Source organism: Ictidomys tridecemlineatus, chromosome 2, assembly GCF_052094955.1.
Source record: "Ictidomys tridecemlineatus isolate mIctTri1 chromosome 2, mIctTri1.hap1, whole genome shotgun sequence".
In the NCBI taxonomy this organism is placed as follows: domain Eukaryota; kingdom Metazoa; phylum Chordata; class Mammalia; order Rodentia; family Sciuridae; genus Ictidomys; species Ictidomys tridecemlineatus.
The window spans coordinates 143,640,478-143,652,868 of NC_135478.1; the positions used below are offsets into that span (position 1 = coordinate 143,640,478).

Below are 12,391 nucleotides of genomic sequence, written 5' to 3' on the forward strand. Positions count from 1 at the left end.
TATTACATTGATAGTCATATGCATAGTACTTTACAAAAAACTTCCAATTTAACAAAAAACTTATTTAGCAATTAACGTTGCTATAGTTTAGTGCACACTGGAAATAAAAATATAAGTAAAAATGCCTCCGTGAATAGGTATACTGGATTGTAGGTGAGATAGAGGTGAAAAAATGAATTATGATACAATGTGGTGAGTGTTCTAAATTCAGTATTGAAGGTCACTGGGAACAATTAGGTCTTTTGGAGGAAACTTGCATTATCCTACTCTTCTCTCACAAGATCACAAACACAGCCTGTGCTATTTACTTACTATTCCAGGGTCTTGCAAGTATGGGCACATTGAAGTCTGACACAATAGAACAATAGTCTAATACAATAGAATATTTTCTGTTTTCTTCTTGTTTACAGTTATTTTTAAAATACATGTTTTTAAAATATTTTAGGCCTTTCTTCAAACAGGAAAATGGCTCAACAATATTCTGGATGTCAGGAGAAAGACAGTTCAGGATGCCAATCTATATGTAGATATTGACAAAGTAAATATCACGCTGTCATTAGTAGAGAGGCCTCTATTTGTTGCAAGGCAAAGCAAGAAGTTATTCCCCCCCCACCCCAAGTGTCTAATGCCTTCTTCCACTTGGATTTTGATGTGGCTCAGTAATCACATTTGATGAGCCCAATAATTGATTAAATCCAGCAAATGATTCCCTTAGTCAAGTCTGCCTATGTTCAGCCTTCATGAATCAGCTTACTTAATGAGTCACCAACAGAACTGCCACCTTGGCTGTTAATAATAGATTGTTGTGTGTGACGGGTGGGACGGTGAGTGTATGCCACCCTTTGGGAAGGCTACCTGCTACTTGGTGGTATCCTAGCATTGACAGGTGCATCTTCTTAACTCTGACCTTCATGTCCTTCGCAGGTTATGTTAAGGCCCATCCGTACATTCTGAAGGTCTTTTGGCATCTTTGAAATAAACTAGGTTGACTCTTGTTTCCTACATTGGAAATTAAAAATAGCAACTAAATAATTTGTTGAGAAAGTTAACAGGAGTAATGTAGGATAAATCAAAGCACATATTTGTTTTTGCATACTGGCGTGTAATGAATCCTGCATAATATTACTTAGTAGTATTGATATTTAGAGCATGAGAATTAGTACTTAATCAAAGATATGTGGATCTTGTAAGAGATAAAAACCTTTAAAAATATTTCCCTTTATTTGTGATGCCTAATACATTCTGAAAGTAGTAAGAATGAGTACATCAGCCATAAGAATATGCACAGTTTACATTCCAAGATTGCTGACTCAATCAGGGTGACTTCATAGTAGGTAGTGATGGCAGACCAAGGGAGACCAGAGAGAACAGCACTAGTGAATACAGATAGGTGTTGAGACTTTGTCCACAAAGAATGAGGGAAGGGTCTACACTGGTAGACTGTCATTCACTCATCCCTCAATCACTCACTCACCCTCCTAATATGTCATCGAGTGTCTGAAGAGGGCAGGTGCAGGGATCTTGACTCAGAGAGGCTGATTAGCAGGAGATAGGAACTAGGCCTGAGGAGAGGTACCAGGTTGTAGTAAGTAGGTCAGGCACTGAGTCTGGGTTGTTTACTTAGATGCTAGAAGCAGGGATGACCTTAGCATTGAGCTGTCATTTTCTGAGTCAAGAGGTACATCTAGGTGCAATTCAATCTTTTTTTCTTCCATCTTCCTATGTCTGAGAATTGCTGTCCTTCCGTTCATCAAGAATCAAAACTTCTGAGTCACTTTGTGTTAGCCAGCTTTTAGTTGCTGTGACCAAAATACCTCAGAAAAACAGCTTAGAGGAGGAAAGATTTATTTCAACTCATGGTTTCAATTCACGGTCGGCTGGCTTCATTGCTTTGGGCCTAAGGCGAGGCAGAACATTCTGTTGGAAGGGTGTGGTAGAAGAAATTTGCTGTTTTCATGGCAGCCCAGAAACGGAGGGTGAGAGCGAGAGGGGAGTGCAGACAGGCCTTGCACTTTAGGGACTCTGAGCCCAGGGGCTGTGCTGTATTTATTGAGGGGTAGAATCAACCTTGACTAAAAATTGGTGCTGACTTTTGGGAGAGGGGGAATGGGACTGAAAGAAGGCTGGAGTCAGTGGACCAGTGGGGCAAGCTGCAAGGGGTAGTAGCCACTGGGACACGGGCCTTCATTAGGAAGTTTGGAAGGGCCCAGACTGTATGGCCATGGAAGCTTCCAGGGAAGTACAGGCTCAAGAGAAACACATTCAGGTCACACCCCCAGTAACCCACTTCTTCAAACTAGGTCCCACCTCCCCCATTGTCCTCCATGTCTCTGTCGTCCATTCAGCCATGATGGATTGATCAATCCTTTGATTAGGGTCCTGCCCTCCTGGTCCAATCATTTTCTAAAAGCTTTACCCTTTACCATTGGGTACATAAACCTTTGGGGAACATTCCAGAGCCAAATGATAACACATTTTACATGTCCTTCTGCTGTGTGTTCTTTCAGTGTTAACTTTTGTTCCTCCTCTTCACCCCTGACGACTGGGTCTCTAATAGATGGTGGGATTCTCCTTCCCATTATTTTTATTCCCGTGGTCTTGTTCCAGTCTTTTTATTCATTGCTTAGTCTATTGAATGACTTCCTAACCACTCTCTTTACTCTGGTTTCTACATCCTCTCCATTCTGTATGCCCAGGTCTGATGGCGTCTTCACCATAGCTCCTCTATTTGTACCCGATGTGTTGAAAAACAACAACAGGAAGCCTCCTGTGGCTTCCTGATGGCTATTAGAGATTTGTCTTCTCATCTAGGACTTTGAGATTCTCTGTCTGTGCCTCCACCGTAACTTTTCTGCTTGGTCTATTATTCCCTTCCATTCACCCTGAGTACCAGTGAAGCTGAACACCGCATTGGCATATTTGCCTTGTGTTTTCTATGAGCCCTTCTTTACCCATACTCTTTCTGGCACTTTGAGTGTTCTTATTTATGTTTGTTGAAAATTGCATTTTTTTTCTTCAAGACCCTATTCAAATACCATCTCTTTCATTGGAACCCTCTTAGATTTTTACACCTAAGAGAGATCTTGATTTCCTAGTTCTTATTGCTCTAATTCCATGACCAGAGTTAATTGAGTGTTTTGGAACCATTGAGAGTTTTGTTTTTGAGTAAGGGATATGCTGCCCCAAAGCACGGTGCCTTGGGAATTTCAGGTATTTATTAAAAGTGGGTTGAATTTATGAATGAATGGGATCCTATGTTTATTTTTATCACAGGTCAGAACTTAAGTCAGAGTTACCAGGTGGAATTGTGGGTAAATAAGCTCAGGCTGATAAATGACTCATGCTTACAAATGACTTTGCAGTTCACTGCATACTCCTACATCCAGACTCTCATTTGGCCCTCACACTGGCCATTGTGGAGGCTTGTGAGGTCAGCAAGACAGATGGTATGCATGGCAAGAACCAGAAAGTACGTAATTGCTTGGATCATCGACTCTGCTTTTCCATTTCAGTTTCTCCAACATGGACTCTATCTGGGTGGAAACTGAAAGCATTTTTGCTCTGCATCAGGGCTTGAATTTCTATTTTCCCTCATTCAAATCAATGAGCCTGGAGATGTTCATTGCAGTGTCAAATGTATTTGTTCGAAGCAAATCATTCTGAGTATTTGATAACTGTGGTTATGCATCATTTGGCTCTTCTGAGGTATTTTGCCAAAATGATTTTGAGAATCATTTTCTTAGATTTCCTGATAAGACCTAAGTGTGTCTTTAAGGCTATCAATAGCACTAGTGCAATCATTGTGCTTCAAAAGTTATGCCCAGACTTCAAGTTGTCTAAGGAGGTAAGCCTCTTCATCCCTGCTAATCTCAGTGGCCCTCAATACCAAAAAGTGGCGGAATTAGCTAAACAGATTCAGTAATTGTTGAGGGCTTTCCAACTGGGGCCAAATCCAGCTCCAACAACAGTAGCTTAAGAAGCACTTTTAGGGTCCCTGGAGAAACTGGGTCTACCAGTATAGATCAGTTTGGGTAACCTTGACTTGGTTGACGATTTCATTGTTGGGGATGCTCTGTACATTGGATAATGCTTGGCAAAATCTCTGGTCTCTACGACTAGATACCAATTGCTACTCCTTCATGTCTTAGTTTTGACAACCAAAAATGGCCTGAGAGTCGAATGAATTTGCCTGTAGTTGAGAACCACAGGTCTAGATGAGAAATTAAGAACTTGGGTTCTGTTCTGAATTAGCTGTGCCAAATTGCTCCTCTCTGGTTTTGGTGTCCTCCTTGTTTGTGAAGACATATGGTTCAATAGAGCAATAAGCATGATTCCTTTTGGCTTAAAAATGACATTCTTTGTTCCTGATTTCTTGGGTCTTTTCATGTGGGTGGCTCCAGGCCACCAGGTAACCTTTGCAGGGGTAGTAGGCACTCTGTGCCCTGTAGCTGAATCCTCAAGAGAATCAAATTGCCAGCTAGAACAGAGGTCACTTGGTAGGTAACATCCTCGGAGTCCCATAGTGATGGTCCATGGCTACCAGTTGGATTACTTGGTTTAGAATACTTCTAATTTAATCTAATCCAGGAGAACTAATCATGGGGAGCATATTAACAAGATAATTGCCAAAGCACAAACTTTAGAAAAGTCTAAAAAAAAGTCTAAAAAGTCTACTGTATTGACTCAATTTATTATGTGCCGACTGTGTACCAGATGTTTCACATGCATTATCTTATTTACTGTTTGGCAGTGATTCTGTCTTGTAGGTCAGGAACTCAGGGAAAAGAAGTAACTTGACTAAAGTCTCAGAGCAGGGGAGTGCTGCTGTCAGGGCTTAAAAGGCATCTCTTTTAGATGTTAAAAGCTTCTTGAGGTCTTTCCATCCTGGTGGTATTATATATACATATTTTTTTACATCTATAGAACTCCTTGGTTATATTTATTTTTTTTCCCAAATGAAGCAGCTTCAAGCTGAATAAAGTCAAAGGATCAGAAAGATATACCTTTAGTAGTTCATTTTCCTACTCTGCCAATTGTTTTTTTTTTTCTTGTAAGGATATTTTATGTTTGAAAGTTTTTATATTTGACCTTAATCTAAAATTTGAATTTCTCAGGAACATTCAATGAAGATTTTTTAAAAAGCTGTATTTAAGAAATGTTATTGAAGGGGGAAAATCCTTACCTCCACCATCAGGTTCTTTTTTCCAAAATAGTCTATTTTTGTACTTAACAGCTTAAAAGCTTTGAAGCAGCGTGATCAGTCATACATGAGTAGATAACTATGCATAAAAAGTAAATAACAAAAATAGAATTGGACCAAAGAAAACTTGTTCTGTGTTTTTCTGTTCTCTGATTTAATACGATATTGCCTTTTCAAAGTTGATGAGGTCACTACCTGAATTTTTCCCTTTGCCTCCCCATAAGTGGAACCAGGGTTGTTTCCTATGACTTTGGGCCATCAGAGGGAGGCATCAAAATGAATAATTTCTATGTAACTTGGAGAGAGTAGAGTAAGCGAAGGACATAACTTTGGAAGAGCCATGTCTGTAGTCTTTGCTCAGCCATGAAATTAGTAAAATTTGGGGGGAAAGAACAGGGACTTGGAGTCTCTCAGGTTGAAACCTGAGTCCTGGCAGGAATCCTGTGCAATGCTTGCAGTGGGCAGAGGCTCTTAACCAGTGGGAATCTGTTTCTTCTGGGTCAAATGGAAATAAAACTTGTTTCCTAGATTTTTTTTTTGTGTGTGTGTGAGCCAAGAGTGAAGTAATCTATGTAAATCACTCAAGAAACCTTGGGCATGTGGAAAGTGCTTAGTCACTGAATGTGTGGGACATTTCTGAAAGGATACCAGGGTTCTATGTCTACCCTATACAGGGGGCTTGCACTGAGGGATGGTGCAGTTTGAAAATCTGGAATCATCTAAGAGAACTGCAGAAAACAGTCAGGCCTTGCACTTTAGGGACTCTGAGCCCAGGGGCTGTGCTGTATTTATTGAGGGGTAGAATCAACCTTGATTAGAAATTGGTGCTGACTTTTGGGATAGGGGGAACAGGACTGAAAGAAGGCTGAGGTCAGTGTGGCAGTAGGGCAAGCTGCACCGGGTAGTAGCCATTGGGACATGGGCCTTCATTAGGAAAAGGAAGTTTGGAAAAGGAAGTCTGGGGACTGTATGGCCGTGGAAGATCACAGGGATGTACTTGTCATTCCTCTTCCCTTTTAGTTTTCTAAGTTGAGGGGACATTTATGTTCTTTACAGCATCACAGAGTAAATAGCATTGCATTTCCTTGGTTGAGAGTATGCAGTGTAGATTCAGAATGCTGGGCTTCTAATCCACTCTTCCTTAAGTGCTTGCCCTTTTTAGTCAATTACTTAATTTCCATAAGCCAGTGGTTTTCAACACAGGGTGAAATGGCCCCAAGAGGACCTTTGACAACGTAGAGACATTTTGGGTTATCACTTCTGGGTTTGAGGTCTATCATTGATATCTAGCAAATAGAGGCCCCAGATGCTAGTAAATAACCGACAGTGCATATAACATTTCTAAGCAGAAAATTAGCCAAATAGTGCTGAGGTTGAGAATTTACTCTAAGTTTTACTTTCTTTCTTAATAGTACTTACCTTATAAAATTGTAATAAGCATTAAATGAGATGAAAATAATTAAGAATGCTCCCTGGATTTTAGTAAGTGTAAAGAATGTTTTAGCTATTTTTATTAAGGCTACTATTTTTACTTTTGATTCATTGTTTATGTATCACATTTGTGGATTATGTTTCATAGTCTATGCAAGTGACAGATAAAACTTTACCAGTGTATTAAATGCATTTAAATTTTACAGGGAAAATACTTAAAGTGCCCTTAATCATGCACTGGAAGGTATTTCCAAGTTGTTTAAAGGGATAATATTGTTTGATGTATGTAAATATGGTATACTTTATCCTGAAACAAATCTAAAAATCACAAGTTACATATGCTATTATATTCTACTAGTCTCAAAAAAGCATAAAATTACAGATATTAACAGAAACACTTTGGCATTATTACACACTATTACATAGAGGGCAATACAATCAGAGAAATTTGCTAGGAAAGAAGTTTCATCCTTTACCTGAGGGGGTGCAGAGAGTAAATTATCAAAGTACTTTCAGTGGAAGTTAGTAGCTTCAAAGCAAGCCCACAGTATCAATGGGAATGGATTCCTAGTTAGCAGACCCACCCAGACAATGAAATTATCCCTTGAAATTAGTATCAGTCCAGTAGCTAGTGTAGTCCCTCGGAAAGCAGAGCTGTGCATAGTGTCACAGCAAATTGCCCTCTGCTGTGAGTTCCTAAATTGCTATGTGCCACCATGAGGGGACAGACTTCTCCCCATTTGTTTTTCTGTTCTCTGCTATATGTATAAATGGTGACTTGTGTGTTGACTTCTCTTTAATCATTTTCTTAATCTTTAAGATGTGTTCATCATTAGATAGTTATCAAGAGTTTCCTAGAATTAACACAGCAATGGAAGAGCTGAAGCAGAGAACCTGACGAGTACAAAATGTACTCTGAGATGATCCTCTTACTCTCACTGTTAGGCCAAATCCATAATTTTATGTCTTTTATAATTTTGCCACAATTCTGTGATCATTTGGTAAATTGTGAGTGTACCATGTTGTTAGTTACAATACCATCTTTAGCAGTCACAACTGCTCACTCATGACCCATTTTTAAGATGCAAAGATAGAAAATTCACCCTTTTGGTGATGCGGCTGGACTGGTTTGATGGGTAGATAGAAGCCCCCTTCTTTTGGAGGACCCAATGTGCATCTTTGGGGTGAAGGTGCTTAGTAATACCACCCCAGCAAAGGTGGTGGCAGTGCTTCTGGTGTCAGTGGTGGGCTGTGAGCACAGCTCTTCTTGAGATGGCAGCCCTTGATCCCTAGATCATGCCGACTTCATACTTTTCACCTGTTCACTCTACATCTGCTTTCCCCTGGTTGATTTCACTGTATTGAGAAATGTGTTCCAGGAGCATGATTTGGGGATTTGACAGATGAGGTCCTGATGAAGCCATTGTAAAGCTTAAATTGCTTCCCATTTAGCATCATTATTTTGAATAGAAAGAAATTTTTCCTTAAGTTAGACTCTAGTGTGGAAAATGAATCATGTTTTAAAGGATACTTTTGGTTTGTAGATGGAAAGGCAAATGATTCCTCTTCCTTGCTTTTGCCATTGGTTTGTTTAGGACAATGTAGCAGCATAATTATACCAAAAGTCTATGTAAACAAGGCAATATAACACATTGGCATTCAGAGCATGGATTTTGTGGTCTGGGAGACCTAAGCTTAAATCCAGTTTTCACTCTTCTTTAAATTTGTGATTTATCAGCTAGTTAAGCACATGATATTCTCAGGGTATGGGTTACTAATAGTATCTAACTTATAGGGTTGTTTTAAAGATTAAATGAGACAATGCAAAATTGTATATGGCCCAGTTCTGGCTACACAGTAAGAGTTTAAAAAAATATTTGTGGTTAATATAATGCTTTCTCTTCCAGCAAAAATTAATGGCCACAGAATTCCATCCTTTGTTATAATTAAGAGTGAGACCTTATAAACTCCTGGCAAAACTTCATCACCCTTGGGGATTTATTCTGCTTATACAGGAGATTAATCCTTTAGGATCTCATTTATCAAAGGATTAGTTGGAATGGTCCCAGCAAATTATGGGTGAGGGTGAGAGAAATTGCTGCTTCATGCTTCAGCCTGATCCACAGGGCTGTGAAAACTGAATGTAGGTTTGCCGAAAGATCCTCCAAAAAAAAAAAAAAAAAAGGAATCCAAAAGTTTTTTAGTCAAAAATTCTAGGTGTCAAGGTGTCATCTTCATTGCCACTCTCTTGGTCCCTGTACTCATCCTCTAATAAGATTTGCAATGTGTGGTTCTGTGGGTAGGGATCTACTGTGTCCACCCTAGATTAAAAGGGGTAAGTCTGATATTCAAAATGAAAGTCAGCCTATATGGTTGGCATGGACAATACCACTGACAATTTAGACAATGAGCAAATTGAAAGTACCGTATTTATTTTAAAAAATGAGTTGTATTAACAGTATTGAGTCGAGCACATTGTGTTTGTGGATGTAAATTGTGACTCATCTGATTCTGCTTCTCAACTTTTATCTCACTATATATTACTGAGTACTGCTATGTTGGTCATGCACTATAAGACATTAAACAAACAAACAAACACAAGATGTAGTTTCTATCCTGAAAGAGCAAATGGCACAATGCGAGCTATTGGAACTCAGGTAGGCATTTCATTGTGTTCTTTGACAGAGGTGCAAAGATAGAAATTGGCTTAGTTTGAGAGTTCAGAGATGACTTCCTGAGGCTTAAATATAAATAAGAAAAAACCAGCCAGATATGGAAAGGTGATATGAGACTTTTAATTAAAAGTAAAAAAAAAAATGGGTGGGTAGTTGATTTTTAACACCACTTTTGTTATCTGATTTGCAGTACCTGCTCTGGCAAGGGTGAGGTTTGTTATGCAAGGATGGAGAGAAAGGCTTTACTGTGGGTATCCTTGTGCAAGGGCTGTAAGCTCACTGCCTTGGTTACCTTATGGAGAAATAAATTACCACCTCCCTAAGGGCTATGAGCAGAGGAGAGAGGTCTGATGAAGACCTTTCTCTTCTTGAGGGCATGCAGTGTGGCCACCTGGGCTTTGTGGCTCACATGTCTGTCAAAATGATCCTTCCCAAAGAAACCAAGAATCCCTTCAAAATAAGAATGAGAGTGCAGATAAAAAGAGTGTCCTACATTTTCCATCAGGAAGTAGAGATCAAAAGTAATGATGAGACTTGTTCCCTCCTCTTTTCTTACATAGTTTGTGTAAGGTTAGTAGTATTTCTTTCTTATATATTTGATAGAATCCATCAAGAAAACCATCTAAGGCTGGATTTCCTTGTGGGAAGGTGGTATCCAAACAATTCTCAAATGGTATTGGGATCGCCAGGAAAGTCTATTAAAACATGAATTGCCACCAGGCATGGTGGTACACACCTGTCTTCCCAGTGGCTCAGGAGGCTGAGGCAGGAGGATTGCAAGTTTGAAGCCAGCCTCAGCAACTTAGTGAGATCCTGTTTCAAAATAAAAAATAATAAGGACTGGGGATGTGGCTCAGTAGTTAAATGTTGTTGGGTTCAGTCCTTGGTACAAAAAGAAAAAAGCAAAAGACGTGAATTACTGAGACCTTCCCTCTGACTCTACTCCGAGTTTCTGATTTGGTGGGTCTAAGGATTTGCATTTCAGACAGTTCCCAGGTGTTACTTGTTGCTAGTAGTATGGGGAATCACACTCAGCAAACCACTGCCTTAATAGTTGTAGGACTATTCAAAGTTTCTATTTCTTTTTGAGTATTCTTGATAAGTTTGTGTTTTTCAGGGAATTTGTTCATTTCATCTAAGTTGTGAAATTCACTGCTATAAAGTTGCTTACCATCCTTTTAATTTCTGCAAGACATGCATGGCTGTTCTTTCTTTTATTCCTGGTATAATTTGTGCTTTCTCTCATTGTTTCTTCATCAGTCTAACTTTTCATGAAACATTCCATGAATGTTCTTAAAAACCTAACTTTTGTTCTTGTTAACTGTTTCTATTGATAGTTCTGTATTTCATAGTTTCCCCCCCCCTATCTTTAACATTTCCTTTCATTTTACTTTGGGCTTAATTTGCTCTTCATTTTGCAACTTCTTAAGATGAACTTAGAGCCATAATTTTAAAATTTTCATTGTTTCTTACATAAACATTGAAGCTGAAGAGTTCTTCCAGAACTTCCTTTCTCTGTACATCTTTGGTGCTTCCTCCATAGCCTTAGTGTTACCCTTACCACCCTGGGCACCTTGTTTGTTTCTCCAACCGCCTCATAAGCTCCTTCACAGGAGAGAATAAAAGAAAGAAAAGATTCTCATAGAAGAAAAGGAAAGAGCTTGGTTGAGGTCATTTTGACTTTTCACCCCCTTCTTGTCCCCACTGTTTTATTCCTAGCACACACAGGGCAGGTGTGTTAGAGCAGGTGAATGAGTGGATGAGGCTGGCCTGGTGGTTAGATGCCTCTTTCTTTGTCCTTGTTTCTTGCATACATAGTTCTCAGATTGGGGGCAGGTCTTTTAATATCCTTCATGGATGGAAAAGTCATTTCTGAAGCAAACTCTGCAAATGGGGGAGTGTGTTTCTTTTGGGGAGAAGACTGTCATGGGTAGCTGGCCTGGCACTCAGAGACCATTGTTCCACTGCTGAATTGGTTGAATGCCCTCTGAGGTGGCCCCTCTCTGGGGTTTCCTCTGGAGGCCAGGCTACCCTTCATGCTCATTTTGCCTTGGCATCCAAGATGAAATTTCTGACCTTTCCAGTTGGATTTCACAACTGACCAGGTGTGTTATAGCTGAAAGGTGGGATTGCTTTTCCCATTTCCTCAGCAGCAGCTGGGGTGCATTGCTGTCAGAGGCAAGAGGGCCTTCCACTGATGTACCCTGGCACTAAGAGACCACTGGAAAATACACAGGATTTTTATCGTTGGAATTCTACCTTCTGGGTCTTCGGAGATAAAAATTCTCATATGTTGGCTTTTGGCAACTTATTTAAAGGGAGAAGAATCATGATACTTGTTTCCTGAGTAGAAATAGGGAATTCCTTTGGGAACTTAGTTTGGATGTTCATAATCATGCAACTCTTTCACATGAACACAATTTCTTTGTTCTTCTGCTTCTAAGTCTACACCAGTGATATAGACTGCAAAACCAACAAAGAAACAAACAAGCGAGCCTGAAGAGAAATTAAACTTCACTTTGAGATTTAATAAAAACTACGGATAGTAATAACATCCACAATAATAGATTCTAATTCATCATCATTGTGAGGTTCCTGGCACTGGATTAAATAAATGCTTTACCTGCTTACTTAATCTTCAATACTAATAACTGGTAGATTTTATAGGTGAGAAAACCGAGTCTTAGAAAACTCTGGGTAACCTTTCAAGGTCAGAAAATGATGGGGTTTGCTTCACTTGAGGCCAGTTTTGACTTTTGACTCCAAACTCTTCACTCCGAGGCTATCCTGTTTCTCTAACTTTGGAGATGTTGAGAGATGATGACAAGAGTGGGGTTAGGAGTTGGTGTTTGCGTTAAAATTCTTCATCTGTGTTGATTACACTCATTTTGATGTGCGTGATTTGGATATCTGCCTAAGTCCTCTGTTTCTTGTGCATTTGAAGCCAGGCATGATTGGGGGCTACCCATGGACATACCTGGAGGAGAAGAGGAAAATGATCTTTATGGAGAACAAGGAAGTCAGTGAGTCAGTGAAAATGTGCCAATGAAAAGGACCCCCAAATTGCTCAGCCTCTCAGCTGAGG

At 39.7% G+C, this 12,391-nt stretch overlaps 1 protein-coding gene across 14 annotated transcripts in view; it reads left to right on the forward strand.

Moving 5' to 3' along the window:
- The window catches only part of Pde1c (phosphodiesterase 1C), a 603,438-nt gene that overhangs the window by 325,243 nt on the left and 265,804 nt on the right, over positions 1 to 12,391 (forward strand). The gene's annotated exons all lie outside the window — the stretch shown is intronic.